Raw genomic sequence first — 16287 nt, 5'->3', positions numbered from 1 at the left:
GCATGGATTGGATGTATTGATATAGCTGTACCCTTTAGATCAGGCGGTGGCTCACGCGACCAAACCGTAATACTTAGTGAACCAAAAACTAGGTTTTTTCCTTTAAATAGTGAGGTTGAGGACTCGTACTTTGCAGTGAAGAGTTTAATTTTTAGTCGTGCCTTGACTTTAGACACCAATCAGATAACCTCCTTCTTGTTAATTCTTCCGGCTTAAAGTCTATTTTGCCCTCCCTGTCTCTAAACTTCAGTGCTTTGAAAAACTCTGCGCCATCATCTTGAACTATAGGGTGAAGCCCTTTACAGAACATTATCAAGTGTTCGGCGGTTTATTCTTTCTCTGCACGCACACTGCATACCATGTCTAGCCCTTCGTATTTGGCCCGATATGTCTTGGTTCCCAATACTCCCGTCCTGGCCTCAAACAGTAGAGAACTACCCCAAGTATTATCATAGATACTTTCCTTGGCAATTTCCTGCTTAATAGTTTGATAGATCTCTAGTGCGGACTTTGTAATGTTGTCGATTCTCCACATATCGGTCTCAGCTTCCTTCACCTTCTTAACCGATAATTCTTTTTGGTTTGGCCCCCTGTTGTTTTCTAAGTATTTACCAGTCAATCTTCTGGTTTGCTTCCTCCATTTTGTATCGACAATCTTCATGTACAAGTAGCTAAATACCTTCCTGACTCAACGCTCCTGCCCCATTTCTCTCAATGGCTTCTCAAATTTTATCTTGCTGCTAGCTTCCCTGCCTTCAAATGATGTCTATTCCATATCACCTTGTACTCCCTGATTTGGTGTATTCCGTGAGCTCCTAAGGCAAGTCTACCTATTCCACGTTGCTTAATTTCTAATCTTGCTTGTACTTCTGATCTCATGCACAAGACCGCATTGCCAAACGTCAGACCACGAACCATGACCCCTTTACATATTCCTCTCCCAACATCATACCTATTGTAGTTATGATGACAACCAGCGTATTTTGAGCGCCACTGCACTGAAATAAAAAAAACGTGCATTATGGCCTCCAAGATTTTAGTGAATACGAGACTCGGCCTGCCAGCCTCGTAGCACTGCTTTTTCTAGTACACTCCAGTTCAGACAAGCTGCTCTATTTTAGTTATTTTTGGCCATCACGAAGTGGTGTGCGTTAGCTCGCTTTCAGGAGCAAGTAAGTTCAATAAATTGCTTTTATTGAGGTAGTGGCCTGCCCTCTACTGGTCTGCGCACCGGCTCGTGCACCGTCACTTACGTGGAAGTATGTAGTAGTCAAGAGTCCGACGAAATGCCGTCTGGTCGGGGACAAACATAGTGCAAAATAACAAAAACAAAAACGCCAACCAAAGTGAAATACACAAAATTTAAAAAGACGTTTCGGCACCGCACACGGGAGCCTTGTTCACAGTGACCGCCAATGGCGTAGTGCGCTCTTCTTATGCATGTTTCATCACGTGTTGCAGACATCGCGCGTACTTAGGGGGGGGGGGGGGGGTCCCAATATTTTTGTTGAACGTATGCGCAGAAGTTTGAATGGCCAGATTTCCCATGTGCAATCTAGGTAACAACTTTCTTTCCGTGGCAAAGATGCAGCCTTTATCCCAGTCGATGGCGTGCCCAGTAGACCCAACATGTTCTGCGAGGGCATTAGAACTTACTTTCTTTTTCTTGACGTCATTAAAATGTTCTCGGAGCCTTCTTTTGTAATTGCCAGTTTTGCCAAACTATCCGTATTCACAGTCTTTGCAAGGAGTCTTATACACCACGCCGGAAAAATCATGTTTGTCACACTTATCTTTGACATTTGTAAGACGGCCTCGGAGCTTTCGTGTCGGAACGTGAGCCACTTGGATGTCGTAGCCGCGTGATACCCGAGCGAGGGTCTCGCTGAAGCCTGGGACGTAAGGCACCAATGCGCGTTTTCTTCTAGCAATGGTGTGTGACTGAGCCGGACGCTGCAGTTGTCGCTGCACCGAGTTCATGAAGGAAAGCGGGTATCCGCAAGCATCCAGCTCCCGTCGAACGGACTCAACATATTCTACTGCGTCTTCTTCCTTAGAACAAATCCTCCAAGTGCGCTTTACGAGTGTAGACACAACAGAACGTTTATGGTGTGTGTTTCCTTTCTGTAGGCGCCTGACTTTCAGCATGTACAGAAAGGAAGCACACACCGGTCGTTTTCTGAGCTTCAATTCTGTGCACCCATCCTGCCATAAACGTTCTGTTGTGTCTAAACTCGTAAAGCGCGCTTGGAGGATTTGTTTTAAGAAAGAAGACGCAGTAGAAGATGTTGAGTCCGTTCGACGGGAGCTGGCTGCTTGCGGATACCCGCTTTCCTTCATGAACTCGGTGCAGCGACAACTGGAGCGTCCAGCTCAGTCACACACCATTGCTAAAAGAAAACGCGCATCGGTGTCTTACGTCTCAGGCTTCAGCGAGACCCTGGCTCGGGTATCGCGCGGCTACGACGTCCAAGTGGCTCACGTTCCGACACGAAAGCTCCGAGGCCGTCTTACAAATGTCAAATATAAGTTAGACAAACATGATTTTCCCGGCGTGGTGTATAAAATTCTTTGCAAAGACTGTGAATACGGATACATTGGCGAAACGGGCAATTACAAAAGAAGGCTCCGAGAACATTTTAATGACGTCAAGAACAAGGAAGTAAGTTCTAATGCCCTCGCAGAACATGTTGCGTCTACTGGGCACGCTATCGATTGGAAGAAAGCCTGCATCATTGCCACGGAAAGAAAGTTGTTACCTAGATTGCACATGGAATCTCTGGCCATTCAAACTTCTGCACATACGTTGAACAGAAATATTGGGACACTACCCCCCTGTGTACGCCCGATGTCTGCAACACGTGATGAAACATGCATAAGAAAAGCACACTACGCCATTGGCGGTCACTGTGAACAAGGCTCCCGTGTGCGGAGCCGAAACGCCTTTTTAAATTTTGTGTATTTCACCTTGGTCGGCGTTTTTGTTTTTGTTATTTTGCACCAAAGTATGTAATACAGCTTTGTAGGAGAATGAAATAACGGCCGTTCGTTACAGAACCGGGTTATGATTGGGTGGATTATTTCTTCAAATCCATCACAAAGAACTTAGCGATAATTAATGATCGCCATCAGCCACCGTTTCAACACAGTGTGCATTAATGCCTCTAATATGCGTCTTGAAGATGCCTCTCTTCTTCACATATTGTTAAATAATAGCCTAGCGCACGCTTGCAATATAGACGAAAATTATGATTTGTGACTCAGTTGGTACCTCGCAACATTATTCGCAACATTACTCATCAAGAAAGCTTACTAACGGCTCTATATAGATGCCGCTCGTCAAGCTTTCGCTATACTTGTGCTGTGCTTTCCGCTCAGGCTGGCGTATTTTTTTACTCGTCCTCTTTGTTACCATACATTTTACTCACCCTTTGTTTCTATCTCTCCCTCTCCGTGTATTTCTTCTAAATTGAGTTTCAATATCCCACACCAGACAAATAGGCATACGTTTTGGATCTAAGCAAAAAACGAAGAGGATGAAGTCAGTGCGTGCCGGTTCATGACAAGTATAATAACTTTTGTCTACGACACGCGGCATAAGTCAGGCATAACAACCCTGCTGTAAAGAAAATGGTGCGCGTTTTAGTGCAAATGCTGTCGAAATACAATAGTCTTTTGTCTGGAGAGAGACAGAATAAAACGTTTATTTGATCTACGCGAGAAGATCAATAAATGGGATCCTGGAGTCGGCGGGAGACATGAGTGCCATATGGCAGTAATCTTAGAAAAAGAAATCACCTGCGGAACGCAGATCCACCGGTAGGTGACAGCACGCTCTTAACAAAGCGTATGTAACACCCGCATTTTCGTGGATAGCGTTGCATTGTCAGCACAGTGTAATGGTCTTTAGTATTTCCTAGTTAGAAGATACCTACCAAATATTGACGAGTTGACACTACGCCTGATATATGTGTAATATTTGATTTTTTTAATCGACAATGCGCAGAAGTATGAACGCAGACATCAGATCGAAATTAGTGGGCGTTGAGAAAGTGGTTAGACTTCGGCCTGGTACCTGAATTGTTTCGTTTGACAGACAGACAAAGAGACCAAAATTTCTGCGCTGAAGTATCCCAAGAAAGACTATAGTCTTTGATTGATTGATATGTGGGGTTTAACGTCCCAAAACCACTATATGATTATGAGAGACGCCGTAGTGGAGGGCTCCGGAAATTTAGACCACCTGGGGTTCTTTAACGTGCACCCAAATCTGAGCACACGGGCCTACAACATTTACGCCTCCATCGGAAATGCAGCCGCCGCAGCCGGGATTCGAACCCGCGCCCTGCGGGTCAGCAGCCGAGTACCTTAGCCACTATACCACCGCGGCGGGGCAAGACTATAGTCTTTAAAAGAGCAAGACTGTGCTGAATGCGCATTGCAGAGGCTGAGAAGCTGGAGAAGCGGTCCTATCCTGTGGCGAATACGGCAAGTACATGTGCAAAGTTGATCGACGTAACGCGTTTAGAAACATAGTACAAGTGAAGGGACAGAAGGGAGCGCTTACTTCCAACAAAATCTTTATTTCTAGGAGCGTACATATACATGCTCACAAAATTTGAAGACAACAGATAAACAGATGCAAAACCCTCTATTGCCATGCGCTAAAAATATATGATCTCAAAAACGACAATTCTTTTTCACAAAGACCAAGAGAAGGAGTGCTGACACAGTTCAGCCCTAATCTACTAATCTTTTCTGCTTCAATGATCTCCCTTGTCACTTTATTTCTGTTTTTTCCTATGATTACCGTACCATGAAAAAGTAGTTTGCAGCCACACGTGCTGCAATGTAGTGCCGAAAAACCATCTCGACCATTTCTTACGTTGCAAGCGAGTTCGCGGAGCCGGTCATTAATGCACCTGCCAGTTTGTCCCATGTAGTATTTACCGCATGAAAGAGGTATCTCATAGATTACAAATTGCGCGCATGTGGCAAACAGTGTTAAGTGCTTTTTAGAGCATCCCGGTTTCGCATGTGAAACAACTTTCATACACAAGTACGAGAGCTTTTTCGGGGCAGAAAACACCACTTTTATATTGGCCCGCTCCCCAACCTTTTTCAGGTTGTGGGTGATTCCATGCAGATAAGGCACTACGGCAAGCTTTTGACGTCTTACTGGCTCATCATGAGGGAGAGCTTGCTGCAAGGACTGAAGCTTCTTGACCAGAATACCCGCGACGGAAACCTCTACGTGAGAGGGGTAGCCAGCGTCCAGAAGTCGTTCTGCTTGTTCCTTGAAACTAGCTGCCATCAGATGTGGACAAGACCTCTGTAAGGCGTGACTAAAGCACATATTTACAATGCCTCGTTTTACGAGCTTAGTATGGGCGGAGTGGTACGGAAGCAAGGGTTTGTTTCTCCTCGGCTTGTACATCTAACAAATGTGGTCTATGTGAAAAATCAGAGCGATATCTAAAAATCTGAGAGTGGTATTACCAGGCAACTCATGGGTTAAAACAAGGGGACTAAACTGCTTCTTAATGAAGTTGAAGATATCTATGGCACAAAAAGTGGGATCACAGTCAATAAAAATGAGGAAGTCGTCAACAAATCTAAAGATGCGCATGATTCGGTTGTCACTAAGGTCACCGGAAACGGTTGTGTCGAGCTTGGCTAAAAACAAATCACTTAAGATTGGAGCAATACATGATCCAATACAAATGCCCTCCTTTTAAAGGTGGGGTTTCCCGTTCCATTGAATAAAAGTAGATTTAAAATAAAAGGATAAAAGTTCTAAAAAGCTACTAGACGATATACCGGCACTATTCTGAAATGTTATGCTACCAAGCTTGTCAATGCACTCTTCTACACAACTAAGAACCGATTTGTGAGGCAACGAATAATACAGATCTTTTACATCAATGGAAAACCACACATGTGCTGATTCGAATGAGGTCGGACGAAATCAAGAACTTGATGGGAATTTTTCACGAGAAATGGGTCATCTACTGTTAATAGATCAAGCTTACATTGTAAAAACAACGCAACATTTTTTTTGCCACCTGCCATTTTCTGAAACGATAACACGAAATGGTTTTTCAAGCTTATGTGTTTTCGCACTGAAGAATATCTCAAGGCAATCTTTTTTGCTATTTGCTATGTCACTAACACGTTTACTGAGGTCGAGCTTTTCACACATCTTTTTTGCCTGAGACTTGACTTTAGAAAGAACAACATTGTCGTAACTTTCGAAAACAGATGAAACAGCTTCACTTGCTTTAGAACTGAAAAGCTTGTAAGAAAGAACAGCAAACCCTCCTTCCTTGTCGGCTGAAAGTACGGCGAAGGCGTTGTTCCTAAGGTAGGCCTCCACTTTTCTCAGCGGCAATTTGGAAGAGTGTTGCTTCGAACGAAGGAGCACATCAACACCTGCTGACACACACCGGTCATGTTCCGAGTCAGTTGCCTTCCCAGAAATTTGGCGGACCAAGGAGAGCCTTTCAGGTGCGGAAAGCCTTGGCTCTTTCGCAAACTTCGGTCCTAGTGACAGGGTTTTCGACACTTCCGGGGTCAGCTGTAACGGCTCCAGCCTGTGAACGCTACCCTTGCCTTTATCATCCCGTCTTTGTGTCGATCTAGCCTGACTTCGCAGACGAGCCAGACCACAGACCCAAATGGCCTCTGTAGTTTGATGAATGGCGCGCTGAAGTTCATGAAGCTGTCTTCTTCGCTTGGCATTTTCGCTGCTATTCAGAATTTGAAGCGAAAACCACTGACATAGCTAGCAGTCGCACTTGCCTTCTGATCTCAGTCATGTGCAAGGCACGCACTACACATGTGCAAGGCACGCACTAGACCCCAGAATGTCGTAATTTTTACGAATTGCATCTGCTGTTCCATTACTCGCCATTTTGCGAGATTGCGAGGTATGCGCTACACATCCGCACTTCATTGATGATTTGGCTGATGACGAAGCTGGGCACTTTCACAATGGGTAAAAATATTTAAACCACCAATGCATTTAGCCATTCGCATCGGCTGTTACCCAGTGGTCTCTCTTTTACACCTAACGTGATTGCTTACCCGATGACACACCTGGACCCGTAAAGCGTCTTCTTGGGACGGAGTTTTAAGCATCGACCTAACCCGGTGGTAGCATATTTGACTGTTTCCTCTTTGACTAAGACCTTGTGGCAGGTTAGTTGTTATATGTTTCGAAGCGGCACGAAATGGCTGAGAGGCGAGAAAGAAAACAAAGTAGGACAACACTTTATTTTTTTCTGCCAGACGAACACCACAAATTGCGGAACAATCTCGCAGAGTTTTGCGCTTGCGAGGAAAAAAAGAATATCAAAAAGGCATAAAAAACAACCTGAACAAAGGTGAAAACACGGTGACGTCACATAGTTTCCTCTCAAGAAAGAATATTGATCAATCTACAAATGGATAAAACCACCTGAAAACTGAAAATATACAGATTTGGGTTCACGATAAAGAATCCAGGTTGTCAAAATTTCCGAAGTTCTCTTCTCCTCTACCACGTCTCACATTATCATATGATGGTTTAGGGACGTCAAACCCCACCTATCAAATCAAACTGAAAATATGGCCCAATGAACGCGGCGCTAGCACGGTTCCGTGTTTTCTTAATCATCATTTTGCGCAGTTTGGGAATGCTTTTTCTCCAACGTCGCTGTGAAATAAAGAAAACGGGTGAAAATGGGGAGACAATGCGTTTACTCATTCGTTTTGCCGACAAGCGGACGCGCCACGAGGCTAGAAGGGTGTCTTTGACCTCGAAATCAAGTCGAGCGAGAGCAGATCCCTGAAAACTAGGATATAAATGGCTGTCACGTACGGTTGTCCAAGGCTCCCCTTTTTAATCTAGTCATGTGACCATGGCATTGTGCGGGCAGAGCGGCATGTCTCGGAAAACTCCCCGTGGCTTGACAATCGTGTGGGGGACGATCGCCTCGTCAGCCATATGTCCCGGCGCCGCCGCCACGAGCCGACACAGAAAGGGCCTGCTATCCGCCCACCTCTGTCTGCACTTAGCGGTCGCTCCTCTTAAAAGTCCCGTTAAAACGCATTCCCACACCGCAAAAAGGGGACACCCTTCAATGCGTGGCGGCAAATCTCCTCACGCGCTAACGTTTTTCTTTCCGATTTCTTCTTTTCCTGTCTCTTTCAGTAGGCACTCGAAGAATGGCTTCACAGTACGGGCATTTCTGCTAAATTTCACCCTTTGTCGTTCGTGAGGACAGATGCTGCGAAAGAGTTGCCAGCCTCCCGCTGAAGGGCAGCCGGTGGCTGGATGATTTATGTTGTTTCCATGGATTCCCCCCCCCCCCCGACCACCTCCCGGTGCTGGCAGCCATCATTATTCGTTCCTGTGTGCGTGTTCTTCTTTCTTTTGCATGTTTCTAAATCTTACGAGCTTCGATCTACGGAAATCGTAGAGGCGTCGGAGATAGCATGGATGAGAATAGAATATGCCTTCTGTTCTGTTATTAAAGACAGAAATTGATTATTATATACGACACGTGTTCAGTGGCTTCGTATTTTTGTATGTTTTTGCATTTTATGACACTGTATATATATATATATATATATATATATATATATATATATATATATATATATATATATATATATATATATATATATATATATATATATATATATATATATATATATATATATATATATATATATATATATTTGTGTATACCATTTTTCCTGATGAAGGCCGGTCCCCGGCTGAAACGCAGAGAACAAAAGTTTTCGTTTTTTCCGTCCTCTGTCCTCTACTTCTTGGTATTATTCCACTCGATCCAAGGACCCAAGGACACCTCCTTTTTCATATATATATATATATATATATATATATATAAATATATGTATATATATATAAGACAGAAATTGGTTATATATATATATATATATATATAAGAAAAAAAAACAAAAAAGGACAGTGTACACGTACGAGTTAGACAGAAAAACAAGCATGGTCTCCAGCTATCAATCTTTGTCACCATTTTCCTCCTGGCTATATCGAATATATCGGCCAAAGAGACACGCCATTTTGTCACCGGCACCACGCCACTTCACTTCCGAAGCTACCTTTATCTAGACATCTGCGCCTGCCAAACCACAGTTTTGAAGATATCAGCGTAATTCTTTGCAGTCCGGTTTCTCAAACAGACGCGAGCGCAAACAGCGTGAGGCATATTTTATTTTCAAATTTCGAACATTAGTAGCCGGCATCAACGAGGACTGCGGAAGACTCTCCTGCCTCCGAGAAGAAGGCCAGGAAAAAATTGGTGACAAAGATTGATAGCTAGAAACCTTGCTTGTTTTTTCTGACTGACTCGTACGTGTGCCCAGTCCTTTTTTGTTTTCTTTTTTCTTTTCTTTCTTTTTCCCTTTTTTTCTTTTTTTCACATGCACACACAAAGTGTTTCTGTTCGCCTACCACTTGATGACCATTGAAGGCAAACGGACGAAGATGAAAGGTAAAGAGCTCACCGACCAATTAAGGGGAAACCCTTTCCTTACGCACGCCGTCACGGACCCCTCCCGCCACCACTGGACAATCTTGGGTGGCCCGACACATGTCGAGAACTGACCAGCACGGAATGAGAACCGGATGTGGACGTACAGGGACATTTGGTTTCGTTCTCAGTGTTGACAGTGGTTCTTCCTCTTTTTTACTTTCTCTTTTTCTTTTTTCTTTTTTTCTTTTTTTTCTTTTCGTCGTTTTCTTCTTTTTTTTTCTTTTTTTTTAGTTCACTCTCACTCTCGCAAGCATTTTTCAAGGCGAGAGGGACGCGGCAACAACGAAGTTTGGAAGTTCATATTAGTAAACCTCATCCCCTGATGAAGGGAGGACCCCTCCCGAAACTGTTGGGAAGTAAATATAATTATCCTTGTTGACAACGCTCCCAATGTGCCATATCCCATATATATATATATATATATATATATATATATATATATATATATTGCCTGTGAGCGGTCACAACGTGGTTTATTTCGACGTTTCGGCCTAAAGTCTGGCCTTCATCAGGATACCTGATGAAGGCCAGGCTATAGGACGAAACGTCGAAATAAACCACGATGTGACCGCTCACGGAGGATCTACTTGACTACTTGCAACGCTACAGCCACTCAACCACTGTGCCTGCCTATATATATATATATATATATATATATATATATATATATATATATATATATATACATACATATATATTGTGGTAAAGCCTTTGAACAGTGGGTCATCCTCTTCAGCGCCTTCTAGTGGGTCGCCTTTTTCTTAAGAAGAAGAGCAGCTCGTGCAGAGAGTCGATCCCCGCATTGACTGTCGCTGTCGTGAATCATCGCTGAGCGTCCGTCAATAAACCGCTTAACAATTTGGTGGAGAGTGCTGAGAGTGCTGTGCCCTTCAAACACCTTCGGTCAGCATTCGATGCCCTTGGAGCTTCGATCCCGTACCGTGCCTCCAACCATGTACCAAGACGCCGCCCAGCAAACGCTTCCTCCTACGTCGCCGCCATGTCCCGGTGTCCCCCGCATCCGCGACCCTCCTGTCTTCACCGGAGCGGATGGCACCGACGTCGAGGACTGGCTGGCCATGTACGAACGCGTGAGCGTCCCCAACCATTGGGACGAGGCAGGTAAACTCGGCAACCTGTTTTTCTATCTCGCGGGTGTGGCCGGCATGCGGTACAACAACCACGCATCTGATTTCCCGACATGGTCCGCTTTTAAAACCGCTGTCGTCGACGTGTTCGGCCGCCCTGCTGTTCGTAAGCTGCAAGCTGAACAGCGTTTACGTGAACGAGCCCAGCAGACCGGTGAGTCCTTCACAAGTTATATCGAGGACATCCTTGACTTGTGCAAGAAAGTCGACCTGAACATGTCAGAGGCTGACAAAATCACGCATGTTCTAAAAGGCATCGCCGACGATGCCTTCACCATGCTCCTGGCAAAGAACCCCCGCACCGTGGCAGAAGTCATCATGTTATGCCAAAGTTACGACGAGCTGCGGCGGCAGCGCTTGTTGACCCGTCGCCCGCCACCACGTGATGCTGATCTCTCGGCCTTGTCAGCAGTTCCAGACCACGCAACCTTGCTTGCCGAAATCAAGTCGTTCGTGCGTGAGGAAGTTGCCCGCCAGGTCTCTCTACTGGCTTTTGCTTTCCCACAACAAGCTCAACAGCCATCAAGTACACTTCTACCTCCGCTCCGCCGAGCCATTCAGCAGGAAATCGCGGAGGTCGTCCCTGAATACCACCAGCCACCTCCTGCATCTGTGCCACTCAGCTACGCCCAAGTTGTTGCCAGGCCGCCCCCACCGATTTCTGTCACTGTTCCACTAAATTACACCGACACCGTCGCGAGGCCCCAGGCCTTTGGAGAACCTGTCTCGCCTACATACGCCGGCGTCACCCACGTGCCCCGAGTGCAGCCTACCATGCACTCATATCAGCAGCCGGCTCGCCAATCACGGTCTGCGACATGGATGCGACCAGCAAACCAATGGCGCACTGCTGATAATCGCCCCATCTGCTTTGCTTGCGGTTGCGTCGGTCATGTGGCACGATATTGCAATCGTGTGCAGCAACCGCAGGTCGCCTCCAACTTTCCCAGCCAGTCAAGCCGCTCTTATGACCAACCGCCGCCTATGTCATCGTCGTCCCGCCCCGTTCCGTCTAACCGCCGTTCACCATCTCCACGACGTCACTCACTGTCACCGATGCGGCCACGTCCACTCGAGGGCGACCAGAAAAACTAGTTGTCGCAGTCCACGAGGCAAGGGCTGCGACGCTGTCGAACTGCGGAAGCCCTCAGGCAAGCCCGTCGAACGTGATAGACGTGCTTGTGGATGGCGTTCGTGCATCTGCCCTTGTATATACTGGAGCCGCCGTATCCGTGATGGACGAAAAACTTTGCCGATTACTGCGCAAAGTGACCACGCCGCTTTGCGGGCTCTCCCTCCGTACAGCCAGCGCCCAAAGCATTCACCCTACAGCAATGTGCACAGCCTGCCTTATGATTCAGGACGTGATGTATGCGGTTGAATTCATCATAATTTCTTCATGCTCTCACGACGTCATCCTAGGATGGGATTTTCTCTCCCGCCACGACGCCGTCATTCATTGCGCACCAGCAGAAATAGAACTCGCGCCATTCTCTTCTTTGACGCCGGCCGACAGTCCATCCGCTGCAAGCAAGTTACTCGTCAGAGACTACACTCAAGTGCCTGCAAACTCGTCCGTTGCGGTGTCGCTCTACTGCGCAAGCCTTTCTGACACCGCTGCACTCCTCTCGCCATCTCATCGTGTTTTCATAAGAAAAAGCTTGCTGGTTCCTTTCACGACCGTGCGACTCACTCACGGCAGCACCACTATTTTTGTTGTGAACTCATCTCCGTACAGCGTTACGTTGATGCGAGGAGAATGTCTCGGCAGCGTGGAACCCATCGAAGACGCGCAAGTTATGGATCAACCCGATGACATTCACTGCCCAAGTTCCTGTACGCTTGGTGCTGTTTCGACTTCTGCTTCATCATCCGGTGATATATTCGGTCCCTGCATACCCGACGACCTTACGCAGGGCCAGCGTTTCCAGCTTTTGGGCCTGTTGCAAGAATTCCGCTCTTCTTTCGATGTCGCTCAACCTTCTCTCGGCCGCACATCCACCGTTACGCATCGCATCGACACAGGCACACAGCCACCGCTGCGGCAACGTCAATATCGCGTATCTCCCACAGAACGCCGTGTAATCAACGAGCAAGTCGACGACATGCTTCGCCGAGATGTTATTCGCCCCTCTAGCAGCCCCTGGGCATCTCCTGTCGTTCTCGTCAAGAAGAAGGACGGTTCTGTGCGGTTCTGTGTGGACTACCGACGCCTCAACAAGATCACTCGTAAGGACGTGTATCCACTACCGCGGGTAGATGACGCGATTGACAGCCTGCAAGGAGCAGAATTCTTTTCATCCCTCGATTTGCGCTCAGGGTACTGGCAAGTACCTATGGCTGAGGACGCTCGACCAAAGACCGCTTTTGTCACCCCCGACGGCTTGTACGAGTTTAACGTTATGCCGTTTGGGCTGTGCAATGCGCCCGCCACCTTTGAACGCATGATGGATACAGTTCTGCATGACCTGAAATGGCACACGTGCCTGTGCTACCTCGATGACGTCGTCGTTTTCGCTCCTGACTTCTCGACGCACCTTCAACGCCTTCGGCATGTTTTAACGCGTCTGAGAAACGCCAGTCTGCAACTGAACCTAAAGAAGTGCCAATTTGCAGCTCGGCAGCTGACAATACTCGGCTACGTTGTGTCCAAGGACGGCATTCTCCCTGATCCAACCAAGCTTCGGGCCGTGACCGAGTTCCCCAAGCCGACATCCGTGAAGGAACTGCGCAGTTTCGTAGGACTGTGTTCCTACTTTCGGCGCTTCATTCGAAACTTCGCGACTATCATATCGCCGCTGACGAAGCTTCTCGGAAGTAACGGGCCTCTCCTTTCGTGGTCATCACAGTGCGACGACGCTTTCAGAACACTTCGTCGTTTGTTGACGTCGCCTCCCATACTCCGCCACTACAACCCTACGGCCCCTACAGAGGTACACACGGATGCCAATGGTGTCGGCCTCGGCGCTGTCCTTGCGCAGCACAAACCAGGGTTTCCGGAATATGTCGTGGCGTACGCGAGCCGTACGCTTACTAAAGCCGAGACTAATTACACAGTCACCGAGAAAGAATGTTTGGCAATCGTCTGGGCCCTTGCAAAGTTCCGACCTTATTTGTATGGTCGCCCATTTGATGTCGTCACCGACCACCACGCACTGTGCTGGTTGTCGTCATTGAAAGATCCCTCAGGCCGTCTCGCCCGGTGGGCACTTCGCCTGCAAGACTATGACATTCGCGTGCTGTACCGCAATGGAAGGCAACGTGCTGACGCCGACGCCCTGTCGCGCTCTCCCTTGCCTGACAATGCCAACAACTCAGTGTCTCACCTTGCCATTTCTTCGATTAGCATTCATGCTATTGCTACTGAACAGCGCAAGGATCAATGGATTGCCTCACTGATAGACTTGCCGACTGATCCATCCACTCCATCCACTCGCGCGTTGCGTCGTCAAGCCCACCATTTCGCCGTTCGCGACGACCTCCTCCATCGACGCAATTACAACGGTGACGGCCGCCAGTGGCTACTAGTCATACCTCGCAGTCTGCGCTCTGACATATGCGAATTCTTTCATTTTGATCCGCAATGTGCGCACTCCGGGGTATCGAAGACTTACCACCGCATTTGACAACGGTACTTTTGGCGCGGCATGTACCGCTACGTGCAGAAATTCGTTCGCTCCTGCATAGAATGTCAGCGCCGCAAAACTTCAACGCACCTGTCGCCGGTAGGTCTGCAACCTCTACCTTGCCCTGCCAGGCCGTTTGGGCGCGTTGGCATCGATTTGTATGGGCCACTTGCACTAACGTCGGCTGGTAACCGCTGGGCCATTGTTGCTTTGGACCACCTCACGCGATACACCGAAACGGCCGCTCTTCCCGCGGCTACAGCGAGCGATGTGGCTTCCTTTCTGCTCCAACGATTCATTCTGCGACACGGCCCACCCCAGGAACTGCTCAGTGACCGAGGCCGTGTCTTCCTGTCTGAAGTCGTTCAAGCCCTTCTCAAAGAGTGCAACGTTGTTCACCGCAAAACTGCTGCTTACCACCCGCAGACAAATGGCCTCACCGAACGCTTCAACCGTACGCTCGGCGACGTGCTCTCCAAATACGTCGCCGCCGATCACACAAATTGAGATTCCATTCTACCCTTCGTCACCTACGCATATAATACCGCCCCTCAGAGCACTACTGGCTTCTCACCTTTCTTTTTATTATATGGAAGGCACCCGTCACACACCATCGACACGATACTTCCGTACAGGCCAGATCCGTCTGAGTGGGCACCCATTTCTGCTACAGCCAAGCTTGCTGAAGAATGTCGAGAGCTTGCAAAGACCTTTACTGCGCATGATCAAGAGCGGCAAAAAAGCATTCGCGCTGACGCCAGTACTACTGCACCCACATTCCTCCCTGGAGCGCTCGTCTGGCTCTCGATCCCTACTACTGCAACTGGCCTATCTGCAAAACTATTGCCTAAATACGAAGGCCCCTACCGTGTCGTCAAATGCACTTCCCCAGTCAACTACTTGATTGAACCGATCGAACAATCTTCGGACATGCGTCGTCGAGGACGCGACATTGTTAACGTGGAGCGCCTCAAGGCCTACCATGACCCGCTCATTGTAATCAGCTGTTAGGTCGCCAAGCGGCTCCCTTTTCGTACCCGGGGTAGTTGTGGTAAAGCCTTTGAACAGTGGGTCATCCTCTTCAGCGCCCTCTAGTGGGTCGCCTTTTTCTGAAGAAGAAGAGCAGCTCGTGCAGGGAGTCGATCCCCGCATTGACTATCGCTGTCGTGAATCATCGCTGAGTGTCCGTCAATAAACCGCTTAACAAAATATATATATATATATATATATATATATATATATATATATATATATATATATATATATATATATATATTGTCTGCTGTCAGCACAAGCCGACAAGTGGACCCTCTGCGGGAAGCCAACGGTACGTGTCTTCGTGGTTCGTCGGCAGTGCGGGCTTCACCATCCAGGAACGCTGTTCACGCTTCTTTGGCGATGGAGTCAACAACCCGGCCGCCGCTTCAGCTGCCCATCGGACCATCACTGGACGGCGTCCGTGTCTCCTCCGTGGTACAGGGGCATCACCCAATGGACACTATGCCACCACTTCGCGGCCGTAATATGCACAGGCTCCCTTCCTTTGGGAATGCTGTTCAAGATCCCATGGCCTGCGTTCCCTATCCGGTACTCTTTCAACATACGAGCCGTCAAGAAACGCTATTCATGCTTCCTTGGACGTGCGTGTCACCGCCGTGAGTACTACTAGAACCACGTACATCACGGACGTGAATTAAAGCGGTTCAGAGGCCATGTGCAACAGTGCCGTGGAGCTGCGGCGTACCATCGCACTGCTACGCGCCGAGACTAACAAACTCACAGCGTTGATCGCCGAGCAAGCTCCTACAATGTTGCCAGCATTGTGTGACATTAACACAGTGTTGGATGTAGGTGCCTCATACGAACTTGAGGCAAGCACACCGGAGCAATGCAGGGAGCTTCGGTCTTCTCTGATCGAGCTCTCACACCAGCTCGACTGCTTCGCGTCGGTGA

This window comes from Rhipicephalus microplus, unplaced genomic scaffold, assembly GCF_043290135.1.
Source record: "Rhipicephalus microplus isolate Deutch F79 unplaced genomic scaffold, USDA_Rmic scaffold_12, whole genome shotgun sequence".
In the NCBI taxonomy this organism is placed as follows: Eukaryota; Metazoa; Arthropoda; class Arachnida; order Ixodida; family Ixodidae; genus Rhipicephalus; species Rhipicephalus microplus.
The sequence above is the reverse complement of the archived record's forward strand: the minus strand, read 5'-3'. Positions refer to the sequence as shown.